Below are 18,469 nucleotides of genomic sequence, written 5' to 3'. Positions count from 1 at the left end.
ATTTATGTTGGCACATTGTACCACTACCCAAGCGCAAAGTGAGTAACAAAGTGCTTACAAAGTTGTGAAAAGCTTGTGCAAAGTTGGCAGATTTACATGGAAATGTTACCTATTCTGTTACATTATCGAGTCCAGTTGTTAAAAGTTCGCGAAAGTGAATGAATATGTCTTAAAAGGCCGTTTGAATATCGTAGTGGCCCTCGAAGGATGTAGAATTTTTAAACATTTCCATACATTCAATGGCCGCCAATTACTATAATTTTTAAATGATCCTGATAGATGAGTAGTCAGGTGATCGACCGATAATGGAAGTAAAGTTCAATCTGTCGTGGTTAGTTCTTGCATGGGAGACAACCTGAGAAAACGAGCAGGTGAAACTTTTTTGAGTTTTTGCAGTCTGCACCTATATGGTGCAAGCTGTTAAAACAGCGTGCAAATTTCTCCAAAGTGATTCTAAAGTTGCTAGATTTGTTTGTTTATTTGATCTAAGTTGTTGTTATATCGTACCACGCAATTATAAAGTATGAAAAATGACTAAAATCCATTTGAAACCTCCCATGTTAGCAGACTGTCATATGAGCCGGCCGTAAAATGAACAAACACATACTAAAAATGTTAAAAGCAATTTAAAAGTTGGTGGATTTGCGTGTATATTCCCCCTAAGTCATTTCATATGGAACCCCGCAGTTAAATTTAGAAAAAAAAATATGTAAAAGTCTAAAAAGGCTATTTATGTTGGCACATTGTACCACTACCCAAGCGCAAAGTGAGTAACAAAGTGCTTACAAAGATGTGAAAAGCTTGTGCAAAGTTGGCAGATTTACATGGAAATGTTACCTATTCTGTTACATTATCGAGTCCAGTTGTTAAAAGTTCGCGAAAGTGAATGAATATGTCTTAAAAGGCCGTTTGAATATCGTAGTGGCCCTCGAAGGATGTAGAATTTTTAAACATTTCCATACATTCAATGGCCGTCAATTACGATAATTTTTAAATGACCCTGATAGATGAGTGGTTAGGTGATCGACCGATAATGTAAGTAAAGTTCAATTCTTCGTGGTTAGTGCTTGCATGGGAGACAACCTGAGAAAACGAGCAGGTGACACTTTTTTGAGTTTTTGCAGTCTGCACCTATATGGTGCAAGCTGTTAAAACAGCGTGCAAATTTCTCCAAAGTGATTCTAATGTTGCTAGATTTGTTTGTTTATTTGATCTAAGTTGTTGTTATATCGTACCACGCAGTTATAAAGTATGAAAAATGACTAAAATCCATTTGAAACCTCCTATGTTAGCAGACTGTCATATGAGCCGGCCGTAAAATGAACAAACAGATACTAAAAATGTTAAAAGCGATTTAAAAGTTGGTGGATTTGCGTGTATATTCCCCCTAAGTCATTTCATATGGAACCCCGCAGTTAAATTTAGAAAAAAATTATGTAAAAGTATAAAAAGGCTATTTATGTTGGCACATTGTACCACTACCCAAGCGCAAAGTGATTAGCAAAGTGCTTGCAAAGTTGTGAAAAGCTTGTGCAAAGTTGGCAGATTTACATGGAAATGTTACCTATTCTGTTACATTATCGAGTCCAGTTGTTAAAATTTCGCGAAAGTGAATGACTATGTCTTAAAAGGCCGCTTGAATATCGTAGTGGCCCTCGAAGGATGTAGAATTTTTAAACATTTCCATACATTCAATGGCCGCCAATTACTATAATTTTTAAATGATCCTGATAGATGAGTAGTCAGGTGATCGACCGATAATGGAAGTAAAGTTCAATCTGTCGTGGTTAGTTCTTGCATGGGAGACAACCTGAGAAAACGAGCAGGTGAAACTTTTTTGAGTTTTTGCAGTCTGCACCTATATGGTGCAAGCTGTTAAAACAGCGTGCAAATTTCTCCAAAGTGATTCTAAAGTTGCTAGATTTGTTTGTTTATTTGATCTAAGTTGTTGTTATATCGTACCACGCAATTATAAAGTATGAAAAATGACTAAAATCCATTTGAAACCTCCCATGTTAGCAGACTGTCATATGAGCCGGCCGTAAAATGAACAAACACATACTAAAAATGTTAAAAGCAATTTAAAAGTTGGTGGATTTGCGTGTATATTCCCCCTAAGTCATTTCATATGGAACCCCGCAGTTAAATTTAGAAAAAAAAATATGTAAAAGTCTAAAAAGGCTATTTATGTTGGCACATTGTACCACTACCCAAGCGCAAAGTGAGTAACAAAGTGCTTACAAAGATGTGAAAAGCTTGTGCAAAGTTGGCAGATTTACATGGAAATGTTACCTATTCTGTTACATTATCGAGTCCAGTTGTTAAAAGTTCGCGAAAGTGAATGAATATGTCTTAAAAGGCCGTTTGAATATCGTAGTGGCCCTCGAAGGATGTAGAATTTTTAAACATTTCCATACATTCAATGGCCGTCAATTACGATAATTTTTAAATGACCCTGATAGATGAGTGGTTAGGTGATCGACCGATAATGTAAGTAAAGTTCAATTCTTCGTGGTTAGTGCTTGCATGGGAGACAACCTGAGAAAACGAGCAGGTGACACTTTTTTGAGTTTTTGCAGTCTGCACCTATATGGTGCAAGCTGTTAAAACAGCGTGCAAATTTCTCCAAAGTGATTCTAATGTTGCTAGATTTGTTTGTTTATTTGATCTAAGTTGTTGTTATATCGTACCACGCAGTTATAAAGTATGAAAAATGACTAAAATCCATTTGAAACCTCCTATGTTAGCAGACTGTCATATGAGCCGGCCGTAAAATGAACAAACAGATACTAAAAATGTTAAAAGCGATTTAAAAGTTGGTGGATTTGCGTGTATATTCCCCCTAAGTCATTTCATATGGAACCCCGCAGTTAAATTTAGAAAAAAATTATGTAAAAGTATAAAAAGGCTATTTATGTTGGCACATTGTACCACTACCCAAGCGCAAAGTGATTAGCAAAGTGCTTGCAAAGTTGTGAAAAGCTTGTGCAAAGTTGGCAGATTTACATGGAAATGTTACCTATTCTGTTACATTATCGAGTCCAGTTGTTAAAATTTCGCGAAAGTGAATGACTATGTCTTAAAAGGCCGCTTGAATATCGTAGTGGCCCTCGAAGGATGTAGAATTTTTAAACATTTCCATACATTCAATGGCCGTCAATTACGATAATTTTTAAATGACCCTGATAGATGAGTGGTTAGGTGATCGACCGATAATGAAAGTAAAGTTCAATCTGTCTTGGTTTGTTCTTGCATGGGAGACAACCTGAGAAAACGAGCAGGTGACACATTTTTGAGTTTTTGCAGTCTGCACCTATATGGTGCAAGCTGTTAAAACAGCGTGCAAATTTCTCCAAAGTGATTCTAAAGTTGCTAGATTTGTTTGTTGATTTGATCTAAGTTGTTGTTATATCGTACCACGCAATTATAAAGTATGAAAAATGACTAAAATCAGTTTGAAACCTCCCATGTTAGCAGACTGTCATATGAGCCGGCCGTAAAATGAACAAACACATACTAAAAATGTTAAAAGCAATTTAAAAGTTGGTGGATTTGCGTGTATATTCCCCCTAAGTCATTTCATATGGAACCCCGCAGTTAAATTTAGAAAAAAATTATGTAAAAGTCTAAAAAGGCTATTTATGTTGGCACATTGTACCACTACCCAAGCGCAAAGTGAGTAACAAAGTGCTTACAAAGTTGTGAAAAGCTTGTGCAAAGTTGGCAGATTTACAAGGAAATGTTACCTATTCTGTTACATTATCGAGTCCAGTTGTTAAAAGTTCGCGAAAGTGAATGAATATGTCTTAAAAGGCCGTTTGAATATCGTAGTGGCCCTCGAAGGATGTAGAATTTTTAAACATTTCCATACATTCAATGCCCGCCAATTACTATAATTTTTAAATGATCCTGATAGATGAGTGGTCAGGTGATCGACCGATAATGGAAGTAAAGTTCAATCTGTCGTGGTTAGTTCTTGCATGGGAGACAACCTGAGAAAACGAGCAGGTGAAACTTTTTTGAGTTTTTGCAGTCTGCACCTATATGGTGCAAGCTGTTAAAACAGCGTGCAAATTTCTCCAAAGTGATTCTAAAGTTGCTAGATTTGTTTGTTTATTTGATCTAAGTTGTTGTTATATCGTACCACGCAATTATAAAGTATGAAAAATGACTAAAATCCATTTGAAACCTCCCATGTTAGCAGACTGTCATATGAGCCGGCCGTAAAATGAACAAACACATACTAAAAATGTTAAAAGCAATTTAAAAGTTGGTGGATTTGCGTGTATATTCCCCCTAAGTCATTTCATATGGAACCCCGCAGTTAAATTTAGAAAAAAAATTATGTAAAAGTCTAAAAAGGCTATTTATGTTGGCACATTGTACCACTACCCAAGCGCAAAGTGAGTAACAAAGTGCTTACAAAGTTGTGAAAAGATTGTGCAAAGTTGGCAGATTTACATGGAAATGTTACCTATTTTGTTACATTATCGAGTCCAGTTGTTAAAAGTTCGCGAAAGTGAATGAATATGTCTTAAAAGGCCGTTTGAATATCGTAGTGGCCCTCGAAGGATGTAGAATTTTTAAACATTTCCATACATTCAATGGCCGTCAATTACGATAATTTTTAAATGACCCTGATAGATGAGTGGTTAGGTGATCGACCGATAATGTAAGTAAAGTTCAATTCTTCGTGGTTAGTGCTTGCATGGGAGACAACCTGAGAAAACGAGCAGGTGACACTTTTTTGAGTTTTTGCAGTCTGCACCTATATGGTGCAAGCTGTTAAAACAGCGTGCAAAGTTCTCCAAAGTGATTCTAAAGTTGCTAGATTTGTTTGTTTATTTGATCTAAGTTGTTGTTATATCGAACCACGCTATTATAAAGTATGAAAAATGACTAAAATCCATTTGAAACCTCCCATGTTAGCAGACTGTCATATGAGCCGGCCGTAAAATGAACAAACACATACTAAAAATGTTAAAAGCGATTTAAAAGTTGGTGGATTTGCGTGTATATTCCCCCTAAGTCATTTCATATGGAACCCCGCAGTTAAATTTAGAAAAAAATTATGTAAAAGTCTAAAAAGGCTATTTATGTTGGCACATTGTACCACTACCCAAGCGCAAAGTGATTAGCAAAGTGCTTGCAAAGTTGTGAAAAGCTTGTGCAAAGTTGGCAGATTTACATGGAAATGTTACCTATTCTGTTACATTATCGAGTCCATTTGTTAAAAGTTCGCGAAAGTGAATGAATATGTCTTAAAAGGCCGTTTGAATATCGTAGTGGTCCTCGAAGGATGTAGAATTTTTAAACATTTCCATACATTCAATGGCCGTCAATTACGATAATTTTTAAATGACCCTGATAGATGAGTGGTTAGGTGATCGACCGATAATGTAAGTAAAGTTCAATTCTTCGTGGTTAGTGCTTGCATGGGAGACAACCTGAGAAAACGAGCAGGTGACACTTTTTTGAGTTTTTGCAGTCTGCACCTATATGGTGCAAGCTGTTAAAACAGCGTGCAAATTTCTCCAAAGTGATTCTAAAGTTGCTAGATTTGTTTGTTGATTTGATCTAAGTTGTTGTTATATCGTACCACGCAATTATAAAGTATGAAAAATGACTAAAATCAGTTTGAAACCTCCCATGTTAGCAGACTGTCATATGAGCCGGCCGTAAAATGAACAAACACATACTAAAAATGTTAAAAGCAATTTAAAAGTTGGTGGATTTGCGTGTATATTCCCCCTAAGTCATTTCATATGGAACCCCGCAGTTAAATTTAGAAAAAAATTATGTAAAAGTCTAAAAAGGCTATTTATGTTGGCACATTGTACCACTACCCAAGCGCAAAGTGAGTAACAAAGTGCTTACAAAGTTGTGAAAAGCTTGTGCAAAGTTGGCAGATTTACATGGAAATGTTACCTATTCTGTTACATTATCGAGTCCAGTTGTTAAAAGTTCGCGAAAGTGAATGAATATGTCTTAAAAGGCCGTTTGAATATCGTAGTGGCCCTCGAAGGATGTAGAATTTTTAAACATTTCCATACATTCAATGGCCGCCAATTACTATAATTTTTAAATGATCCTGATAGATGAGTAGTCAGGTGATCGACCGATAATGGAAGTAAAGTTCAATCTGTCGTGGTTAGTTCTTGCATGGGAGACAACCTGAGAAAACGAGCAGGTGAAACTTTTTTGAGTTTTTGCAGTCTGCACCTATATGGTGCAAGCTGTTAAAACAGCGTGCAAATTTCTCCAAAGTGATTCTAAAGTTGCTAGATTTGTTTGTTTATTTGATCTAAGTTGTTGTTATATCGTACCACGCAATTATAAAGTATGAAAAATGACTAAAATCCATTTGAAACCTCCCATGTTAGCAGACTGTCATATGAGCCGGCCGTAAAATGAACAAACACATACTAAAAATGTTAAAAGCAATTTAAAAGTTGGTGGATTTGCGTGTATATTCCCCCTAAGTCATTTCATATGGAACCCCGCAGTTAAATTTAGAAAAAAAATTATGTAAAAGTCTAAAAAGGCTATTTATGTTGGCACATTGTACCACTACCCAAGCGCAAAGTGAGTAACAAAGTGCTTACAAAGTTGTGAAAAGATTGTGCAAAGTTGGCAGATTTACATGGAAATGTTACCTATTTTGTTACATTATCGAGTCCAGTTGTTAAAAGTTCGCGAAAGTGAATGAATATGTCTTAAAAGGCCGTTTGAATATCGTAGTGGCCCTCGAAGGATGTAGAATTTTTAAACATTTCCATACATTCAATGGCCGTCAATTACGATAATTTTTAAATGACCCTGATAGATGAGTGGTTAGGTGATCGACCGATAATGTAAGTAAAGTTCAATTCTTCGTGGTTAGTGCTTGCATGGGAGACAACCTGAGAAAACGAGCAGGTGACACTTTTTTGAGTTTTTGCAGTCTGCACCTATATGGTGCAAGCTGTTAAAACAGCGTGCAAAGTTCTCCAAAGTGATTCTAAAGTTGCTAGATTTGTTTGTTTATTTGATCTAAGTTGTTGTTATATCGAACCACGCTATTATAAAGTATGAAAAATGACTAAAATCCATTTGAAACCTCCCATGTTAGCAGACTGTCATATGAGCCGGCCGTAAAATTAACAAACACATACTAAAAATGTTAAAAGCGATTTAAAAGTTGGTGGATTTGCGTGTATATTCCCCCTAAGTCATTTCATATGGAACCCCGCAGTTAAATTTAGAAAAAAATTATGTAAAAGTCTAAAAAGGCTATTTATGTTGGCACATTGTACCACTACCCAAGCGCAAAGTGATTAGCAAAGTGCTTGCAAAGTTGTGAAAAGCTTGTGCAAAGTTGGCAGATTTACATGGAAATGTTACCTATTCTGTTACATTATCGAGTCCATTTGTTAAAAGTTCGCGAAAGTGAATGAATATGTCTTAAAAGGCCGTTTGAATATCGTAGTGGTCCTCGAAGGATGTAGAATTTTTAAACATTTCCATACATTCAATGGCCGTCAATTACGATAATTTTTAAATGACCCTGATAGATGAGTGGTTAGGTGATCGACCGATAATGTAAGTAAAGTTCAATTCTTCGTGGTTAGTGCTTGCATGGGAGACAACCTGAGAAAACGAGCAGGTGACACTTTTTTGAGTTTTTGCAGTCTGCACCTATATGGTGCAAGCTGTTAAAACAGCGTGCAAAGTTCTCCAAAGTGATTCTAAAGTTGCTAGATTTGTTTGTTTATTTGATCTAAGTTGTTGTTATATCGAACCACTCTATTATAAAGTATGAAAAATGACTAAAATCCATTTGAAACCTCCCATGTTAGCAGACTGTCATATGAGCCGGCCGTAAAATGAACAAACACATACTAAAAATGTTAAAAGCGATTTAAAAGTTGGTGGATTTGTGTGTATATTCCCCCTAAGTCATTTCATATGGAACCCCGCAGTTAAATTTAGAAAAAAATTATGTAAAAGTCTAAAAAGGCTATTTATGTTGGCACATTGTACCACTACCCAAGCGCAAAGTGATTAGCAAAGTGCTTGCAAAGTTGTGAAAAGCTTGTGCAAAGTTGGCAGATTTACATGGAAATGTTACCTATTCTGTTACATTATCGAGTCCATTTGTTAAAAGTTCGCGAAAGTGAATGAATATGTCTTAAAAGGCCGTTTGAATATCGTAGTGGTCCTCGAAGGATGTAGAATTTTTAAACATTTCCATACATTCAATGGCCGTCAATTACGATAATTTTTAAATGACCCTGATAGATGAGTGGTTAGGTGATCGACCGATAATGTAAGTAAAGTTCAATTCTTCGTGGTTAGTGCTTGCATGGGAGACAACCTGAGAAAACGAGCAGGTGACACTTTTTTGAGTTTTTGCAGTCTGCACCTATATGGTGCAAGCTGTTAAAACAGCGTGCAAAGTTCTCCAAAGTGATTCTAAAGTTGCTAGATTTGTTTGTTTATTTGATCTAAGTTGTTGTTATATCGAACCACGCTATTATAAAGTATGAAAAATGACTAAAATCCATTTGAAACCTCCCATGTTAGCAGACTGTCATATGAGCCGGCCGTAAAATGAACAAACACATACTAAAAATGTTAAAAGCGATTTAAAAGTTGGTGGATTTGCGTGTATATTCCCCCTAAGTCATTTCATATGGAACCCTGCAGTTAAATTTAGAAAAAAATTATGTAAAAGTCTAAAAAGGCTATTTATGTTGGCACATTGTACCACTACCCAAGCGCAAAGTGATTAGCAAAGTGCTTGCAAAGTTGTGAAAAGCTTGTGCAAAGTTGGCAGATTTACATGGAAATGTTACCTATTCTGTTACATTATCGAGTCCATTTGTTAAAAGTTCGCGAAAGTGAATGAATATGTCTTAAAAGGCCGTTTGAATATCGTAGTGTTCCTCGAAGGATGTAGAATTTTTAAACATTTCCATACATTCAATGGCCGTCAATTACGATAATTTTTAAATGACCCTGATAGATGAGTGGTTAGGTGATCGACCGATAATGTAAGTAAAGTTCAATTCTTCGTGGTTAGTGCTTGCATGGGAGACAACCTGAGAAAACGAGCAGGTGACACTTTTTTGAGTTTTTGCAATCTGCACCTATATGGTGCAAGCTGTTAAAACAGCGTGCAAAGTTCTCCAAAGTGATTCTAAAGTTGCTAGATTTGTTTGTTTATTTGATCTAAGTTGTTGTTATATCGAACCACGCTATTATAAAGTATGAAAAATGACTAAAATCCATTTGAAACCTCCCATGTTAGCAGACTGTCATATGAGCCGGCCGTAAAATGAACAAACACATACTAAAAATGTTAAAAGCGATTTAAAAGTTGGTGGATTTGCGTGTATATTCCCCCTAAGTCATTTCATATGGAACCCCGCAGTTAAATTTAGAAAAAAATTATGTAAAAGTCTAAAAAGGCTATTTATGTTGGCACATTGTACCACTACCCAAGCGCAAAGTGATTAGCAAAGTGCTTGCAAAGTTGTGAAAAGCTTGTGCAAAGTTGGCAGATTTACATGGAAATGTTACCTATTCTGTTACATTATCGAGTCCATTTGTTAAAAGTTCGCGAAAGTGAATGAATATGTCTTAAAAGGCCGCTTGAATATCGTAGTGGTCCTCGAAGGATGTAGAATTTTTAAACATTTCCATACATTCAATGGCCGTCAATTACGATAATTTTTAAATGACCCTGATAGATGAGTGGTTAGGTGATCGACCGATAATGTAAGTAAAGTTCAATTCTTCGTGGTTAGTGCTTGCATGGGAGACAACCTGAGAAAACGAGCAGGTGACACTTTTTTGAGTTTTTGCAGTCTGCACCTATTTGGTCCAAGCTGTTAAAACAGCGTGCAAAGTTCTCCAAACCTATTTCAAAGTTGCTAGATTTGTTTGTTTATTTGACCTAAGTTGTTGTAAATTCGAACCATGCAATTATAAAGTATGAAAAATGACTAAAATCGATTTAAAACCTCCCATGTTAGCAGACTGTCATATGAGCAGGCCGTAAAATGAACAAACACATACTAAAAATGTTAAAAGCGATTGAAAAGTTGGTGGATTTGCGTGTATATTCCCCCTAAGTCATTTCATATAGAACCCCGCAGTTAAATTTAGAATAAAATTATGTAAAAGTCTAAAAAGGCTATTTATGTTGGCACATTGTACCACAACCCAAGCGCAAAGTGATTAGCAAAGTGCTTACAAAGTTGTGAAAAGCTTGTGCAAAGTTGGCAGATTTACATGGAAATGTTACATATTCTATTACATTATCGAGTCCAGTTGTTAAAAGTTCGCGAAAGTGAATGAATATGTCTTAAAAGGCCGTTTGAATATCGTAGTGGCCCTCGAAGGATGTAGAATTTTTAAACATTTCCATACATTCAATGGCCGTCAATTACGATAATTTTTAAATGACCCTGATAGATGAGTGGTTACGTGATCGACTGATAATGTAAGTAAAGTTCAATCGGTCGTGGTTAGTGCTTGCATGGGAGACAACCTAAGAAAACCAGCAGGTGACACTTTTTTGAGTTTTTGCAGTCTGCACCTATTTGGTGCAAGCTGTTAAAACAGCGTGCAAAGTTCTCCAAAGCGATTCTAATGTTGCTAGATTTGTTTGTTTATTTGATCTAAGTTGTTGTTATATCGAACCACGCAATTATAAAGTATGAAAAATGACTAAAATCCATTTGAAACCTCCCATGTTAGCAGACTGTCATATGAGCCGGCCGTAAAATGAACAAACACATACTAAAAATGTTAATGCGATTTAAAAGTTGGTGGATTTGCGTGTATATTCCCCCTAAGTCATTTCATATGGAACCCCGCAGTTAAATTTAGAAAAAAATTATGTAAAAGTCTAAAAAGGCTATTTATGTTGGCACATTGTACCACTACCCAAGCGCAAAGTGAGTAACAAAGTGCTTACAAAGTTGTGAAAAGCTTTTGCAAAGTTGGCAGATTTACATGGAAATGTTACCTATTCTGTTACATTATCGAGTCCAGTTGTTAAAAGTTCGCGAAAGTGAATGAATATGTCATAAAAGACCGTTTGTATATCGTAGTGGCCCTCGAAGGATGTATACATTTTAAACATTTCCTTATATTAAATGGCCGCCAATTACGATAATTTTTATTGAAGGATAAGTTCAATCGGTCGTGGTTAGAGCTTGCATGGGAGACAACCTGAGAAAACCAGCGGGTGACACTTTTTTGAGTTTTTGCAGTGTGAACCTATTTGGTCCAAGCTGTTAAAACAGCGTGCAAAGTTCTCCAAACCTATTTCAAAGTTGCTAGATTTGTTTGTTTATTTGACCTAAGTTGTTGTAAATTCGAACCATGCAATTATAAAGTATGAAAAATGAATAAAATCGATTTAAAACCTCCCATGTTAGCAGACTGTCACATGAGCAGGCCGTAAAATGAACAAACACATACTAAAAATGTTAAAAGCGATTGAAAAGTTGGTGGATTTGCGTGTATATTCCCCCTAAGTCATTTCATATAGAACCCCGCAGTTAAATTTAGAATAAAATTATGTAAAAGTCTAAAAAGGCTATTTATGTTGGCACATTGTACCACAACCCAAGCGCAACGTGATTAGCAAAGTGCTTACAAAGTTGTGAAAAGCTTGTGCAAAGTTGGCAGATTTACATGGAAATGTTACATATTCTATTACATTATCGAGTCCAGTTGTTAAAAGTTCGCGAAAGTGAATGAATATGTCATAAAAGGCCGTTTGAATATCGTAGTGGCCCTCGAAGGATGTAGAATTTTAAAACATTTCCATACATTCAATGGCCGTCAATTACGATAATTTTTAAATGATCCTGATAGATGAGTGGTTAGGTGATCGACCGATAATGTAAGTAAATTTCAATCGGTCGTGGTTAGTGCTTGCATGGGAGACAACCTGAGAAAACCAGCAGGTGACACTTTTTTGAGTTTTTGCAGTCTGCACCTATTTGGTGCAAGCTGTTAAAACAGCGTGCATAGTTCTCCAAAGCGATTCTAAAGTTGCTAGATTTGTTTGTTTATTTGATCTAAGTTGTTGTTATATCGAACCACGCAGTTATAAAGTATGAAAAAAGACTAAAATCGATTTAAAACCTCCCATGTTAGCAGACTGTCATATGAGCAGGCCGTAAAATGAACAAACACATACTAAAAATGTTAAAAGCGATTGAAAAGTTGGTGGATTTGCGTGTATATTCCCCCTAAGTCATTTCATATAGAACCCCGCAGTTAAATTTAGAATAAAATTATGTAAAAGTCTAAAAAGGCTATTTATGTTGGCACATTGTACCACAACCCAAGCGCAAAGTGATTAGCAAAGTGCTTACAAAGTTGTGAAAAGCTTGTGCAAAGTTGGCAGATTTACATGGAAATGGTACATATTCTATTACATTATCGAGTCCAGTTGTTAAAAGTTCGCGAAAGTGAATGAATATGTCATAAAAGTCCGTTTGAATATCGTAGTGGCCCTCGAAGGATGTAGAATTTTTAAACATTTCCATACATTCAATGGCCGCCAATTACTATAATTTTTAAATGATCCTTATAGATGAGTGGTCAGGTGATCGACCGATAATGGAAGTAAATTTCAATCTGTCGTGGTTAGTTCTTGCATGGGAGACAACCTGAGAAAACAAGCAGGTGACACTTTTTTGAGTTTTTGCAGTCTGCACTTATTTGGTCCAAGCTGTTAAAACAGCGTGCACAGTTCTCCAAAACGATTCAAAGTTGCTAGAATTGTTTGTTTATTTGACCTAAGTTGTTGTTATATCGAACCACGCAGTTATAAAGTATGAAAAATGACTAAAATCCATTTGAAACCTCCCATGTTAGCAGACTGCCATATGAGCCGGCCGTAAAATGAACAAACACATACTAAAAATGTTAAAAGCTATTGAAAAGTTGGTGGATTTGCGTGTATATTCCACCTAAGTTATTACATACAGATCCCCGCAGTTAAATTTAGAACAAAATTATGTAAAAGTCTAAAACAGCTATTTATGTTGGCACATTGTACCACTACCCAAGCGCAACGTGAGTAACAAAGTGCTTACAAAGTTGTGAAAAGCTTGTGCAAAGTTGGCAGATTTACATGGAAATGTTACCTATTTTGTTACATTATCGAGTCCAGTTGTTAAAAGTTCGCGAAAGTGAATGAATATGTCTTAAAAGGCCGTTTGAATATCGTAGTGGCCCTCGAAGGATGTAGAATTTTTAAACATTTCCATACATTCAATGGCCGTCAATTACGATAATTTTTAAATGACCCTGGTAGATGAGTGGTTAGGTGATCGACCGATAATGTAAGTAAAGTTCAATCGGTCGTGGTTAGTGCTTGCATGGGAGACAACCTTAGAAAACCAGCAGGTGACACTTTTTTGAGTTTTTGCAGTCTGCACCTATTTGGTGCAAGCTGTTAAAACAGCGTGCAACGTTCTCCAAAGCGATTCTAATGTTGCTAGATTTGTTTGTTTATTTGATCTAAGTTGTTGTTATATCGAACCACGCAGTTATAAAGTATGAAAAATGACTAAAATCCATTTGAAACCTCCCATGTTAGCAGACTGTCATATGAGTCGACCGTAAAATGAACAAACACATACTAAAAATTTTAAAATCGTTTAAAATTTTGGTGGATTTGCGTCTATATTTCCCCTAAGTCATTTCATATAGAACCCTCAGTTAAATTTAGAATAAAATTATGTAAAGGCCTAAACAGTCTATTTATGTTGGCACATTGTACCACAACCCAAGCGCAAAGTGATTAGCAAAGTGCTTACAAAGTTGTGAAAAGCTTGTTTAAAGTTGGCAGATTTACATGGAAATGTTAACTATTTTGTTACATTATCAAGTTCAGTTGTTAAAAGTTCGCGAAAGTGAATGAAATATGTCATAAAACCCCGTTTGAATATCGTAGTGGCCCTCGAAAGATGTAGAATTTTTAAACATTTTTATACATTCAATGGCCGCCAATTACGATATTTTTTAAATGACCCTGATAGATGAGTAGTCAGGTGATCGACCTATAATAGAAGTAAATTTCAATCGGTCGTGGTTAGTGCTTGCATGGGAGACAAACTGAGAAAACCAGCGGGTAACACTTTTTTGAGTTTTTGCTGTCTGCATCTATTTGGTCCAAGCTATTAAAACAGCGTGCAAAGTTCTCCAAAGCGATTCCAAAGTTGCTAGACTTGTTTGTTTATTTGACCTAAGTTGTTGTTATATCGAACCACGCAGTTATAAAGTATGAAAAATGACTAAAATCCATTTGAAACCTCCCATGTTAGCAGACTGCCATATGAGCCGGCCGTAAAATGAACAAACACAAACTAAAAATGTTAAAAGCTATTGAAAAGTTGGTGGATTTGCGTGTATATTCCACCTAAGTTATTACATACAGAACCCCGCAGTTAAATTTAGAACAAAATTATGTAAAAGTCTAAAACAGCTATTTATGTTGGCACATTGTACCACTACCCAAGCGCAACATGAGTAACAAAGTGCTTACAAAGTTGTGAAAAGCTTGTGCAAAGTTGGCAGACTTACATGGAAATGTTATCTATTCTGTTACATTATCGAGTCCATATGTTAAAAGTTCGCGAAAGTGAATGAAATATGTCATAAAAGGCCGTTTGAATATCGTAGTGGCCCTCGAAGGATGTAGAATTTTTAAACATTTCCATACATTCAATGGCCGCCAATTACTATAATTTTTAAATGATCCTTATAGATGAGTGGTTAGGTGATCGACAGATAATGGAAGTAAAGTTCAATCTGTCGTGGTTAGTTCTTGCATGGGAGACAACCTGAGAAAACGAGCAGGTGACACTTTTTTGAGTTTTTGCAGTCTGCACCTATATGGTGCAAGCTGTTAAAACAGAGTGCAAAGTTCTCCAAAGTGATTCTAAAGTTGCTAGATTTGTTTGTTTATTTGATCTAAGTTGTTGTTATATCGAACCACGCATTTATAAAGTATGAAAAATGACTAAAATCCATTTGAGACCTCCCATGTTAGCAGACTGTCATATGAGCCGGCCGTAAAATGAACAAACACATACTAAAAATTTTAAAATCGATTGAAAAGTTGGTGGATTTGCGTGTATATTCCCCCTAAGTCATTTCATATGGAACCCCGCAGTTAAATTTAGAAAAAAATTATGTAAAAGTCTAAAAAGGCTATTTATGTTGGCACATTGTACCACTACTCAAGCGCAAAGTGATTAGCAAAGTGCTTGCAAAGTTGTGAAAAGCTTGTGCAAAGTTGGCAGATTTACATGGAAATGTTACCTATTCTGTTACATTATCGAGTCCAGTTGTTAAAAGTTCGCGAAAGTGAATGAATATGTCTTAAAAGGCCGTTTGAATATCGTAGTGGCCTTCGAAGGATGTAGAATTTTTAAACATTTCCATACATTCAATGGCCGTCAATTACGATAATCTTTAAATGACCCTGATAGATGAGTGGTTAGGTGATCGACCCATAATGTAAGTAAAGTTCAATCGGTCGTGGTTAGTGCTTGCATGGGAGACAACCTGAGAAAACCAGCAGGTGACATTTTTTTGAGTTTTTGCAGTCTGCACTTATTTGGTCCAAGCTGTTAAAACAGCGTGCAAAGTTCTCCAAAGCGATTCCAAAGTTGCTAGAATTGTTTGTTTATTTGACCTAAGTTGTTGTTATATCGAACCACGCAGTTATAAAGTATGAAATATGAATAAAATCCATTTGAAACCTCCCATGTTAGCAGACTGTCATATGAGCCGGCCGTAAAATGAACAAACACATACTAAAAATTTTAAAATCGATTGAAAAGTTGGTGGATTTGCGTGTATATTCCCCCTAACTCATTTCATATGGAACCCCGCAGTTAAATTTAGAAAAAAATTATGTAAAAGTCTAAAAAGGCTATTTATGTTGGCACATTGTACCACTACTCAAGCGCAAAGTGATTAGCAAAGTGCTTGCAAAGTTGTGAAAAGCTTGTGCAAAGTTGGCAGATTTACATGGAAATGTTACCTATTCTGTTACATTATCGAGTCCAGTTGTTAAAAGTTCGCGAAAGTGAATGAATATGTCTTAAAAGGCCGTTTGAATATCGTAGTGGCCTTCGAAGGATGTAGAATTTTTAAACATTTCCATACATTCAATGGCCGTCAATTACGATAATCTTTAAATGACCCTGATAGATGAGTGGTTAGGTGATCGACCGATAATGTAAGTAAAGTTCAATCGGTCGTGGTTTTTGCTTGCATGGGAGACAACCTGAGAAAACCAGCAGGTGACACTTTTTTGAGTTTTTGCAGTCTGCACTTATTTGGTCCAAGCTGTTAAAACAGCGTGCAAAGTTCTCCAAAGCGATTCCAAAGTTGCTAGAATTGTTTGTTTATTTGACCTAAGTTGTTGTTATATCGAACCATGCAGTTATAAAGTATGAAATATGAATAAAATCCATTTGAAACCTCCCATGTTAGCAGACTGTCATATGAGCCGGCCGTAAAATGAACAAACACATACTAAAAATTTTAAAATCGATTGAAAAGTTGGTGGATTTGCGTGTATATTCCCCCTAACTCATTTCATATGGAACCCCGCAGTTATGTTTCGAAAAAAATTATGTAAAAGTCTAAAAAGGCTATTTATGTTGGCACATTGTACCACTACTCAAGCGCAAAGTGATTAGCAAAGTGCTTGCAAAGTTGTGAAAAGCTTGTGCAAAGTTGGCAGATTTACATGGAAATGTTACCTATTCTGTTACATTATCGAGTCCAGTTGTTAAAAGTTCGCGAAAGTGAATGAATATGTCTTAAAAGGCCGTTTGAATATCGTAGTGGCCTTCGAAGGATGAAGAATTTTTAAACATTTCCATACATTCAATGGCCGTCAATTACGATAATCTTTAAATGACCCTGATAGATGAGTGGTTAGGTGATCGACCGATAATGTAAGTAAAGTTCAATCGGTCGTGGTTTTTGCTTGCATGGGAGACAACCTGAGAAAACCAGCAGGTGACACTTTTTTGAGTTTTTGCAGTCTGCACTTATTTGGTCCAAGCTGTTAAAACAGCGTGCAAAGTTCTCCAAAGCGATTCCAAAGTTGCTAGAATTGTTTGTTTATTTGACCTAAGTTGTTGTTATATCGAACCATGCAGTTATAAAGTATGAAATATGAATAAAATCCATTTGAAACCTCCCATGTTAGCAGACTGTCATATGAGCCGGCCGTAAAATGAACAAACACATACTAAAAATTTTAAAATCGATTGAAAAGTTGGTGGATTTGCGTGTATATTCCCCCTAACTCATTTCATATGGAACCCCGCAGTTATGTTTCGAAAAAAATTATGTAAAAGTCTAAAAAGGCTATTTATGTTGGCACATTGTACCACTACTCAAGCGCAAAGTGATTAGCAAAGTGCTTGCAAAGTTGTGAAAAGCTTGTGCAAAGTTGGCAGATTTACATGGAAATGTTACCTATTCTGTTACATTATCGAGTCCAGTTGTTAAAAGTTCGCGAAAGTGAATGAATATGTCTTAAAAGGCCGTTTGAATATCGTAGTGGCCTTCGAAGGATGTAGAATTTTTAAACATTTCCATACATTCAATGGCCGTCAATTACGATAATTTTTAAATGACCCTGATAGATGAGTGGTTAGGTGATTGACCGATAATGTAAGTAAAGTTCAATCGGTCGTGGTTAGTGCTTGCATGGGAGACAACCTGAGAAAACCAGCAGGTGACACTTTTTTGAGTTTTTGCAGTCTGCACTTATTTGGTCCAAGCTGTTAAAACAGCGTGCAAAGTTCTCCAAAGCGATTCCAAAGTTGCTAGAATTGTTTGTTTATTTGACCTAAGTTGTTGTTATATCGAACCACGCAGGTATAAAGTATGAAATATGAATAAAATCCATTTGAAACCTCCCATGTTAGCAGACTGTCATATGAGCCGGCCGTAAAATGAACAAACACATACTAAAAATTTTAAAATCGATTGAAAAGTTGGTGGATTTGCGTGTATATTTCCCCTAAGTCATTTCATATGGAACCCCGCAGTTAAATTTAGAAAAAAATTATGTAAAAGTCTAAAAAGGCTATTTATGTTGGCACATTGTAACACTACCCAAGCGCAAAGTGATTAGCAAAGTGCTTGCAAAGTTGTGAAAAGCTTGTGCAAAGTTGGCAGACTTACATGGAAATGTTACCTATTCTGTTACATTATCGAGTCCATTTGTTAAAAGTTCGCGAAAGTGAATGAAATATGTCATAAAAGGCCGTTTGAATATCGTAGTGGCCCTCGAAGGATGTAGAATTTTTAAACATTTCCATACATTCAATGGCCGCCAATTACTATAATTTTTAAATGATCCTTATAGATGAGTGGTCAGGTGATCGACCGATAATGGAAGTAAAGTTCAATCTGTTGT

Source organism: Saccoglossus kowalevskii, chromosome 6 (genome assembly GCF_978046115.1).
Source record: "Saccoglossus kowalevskii chromosome 6, keSacKowa6.1, whole genome shotgun sequence".
Lineage (NCBI taxonomy): Eukaryota > Metazoa > Hemichordata > Enteropneusta > Harrimaniidae > Saccoglossus > Saccoglossus kowalevskii.
Note: the sequence above shows the minus strand (reverse complement) of the source record.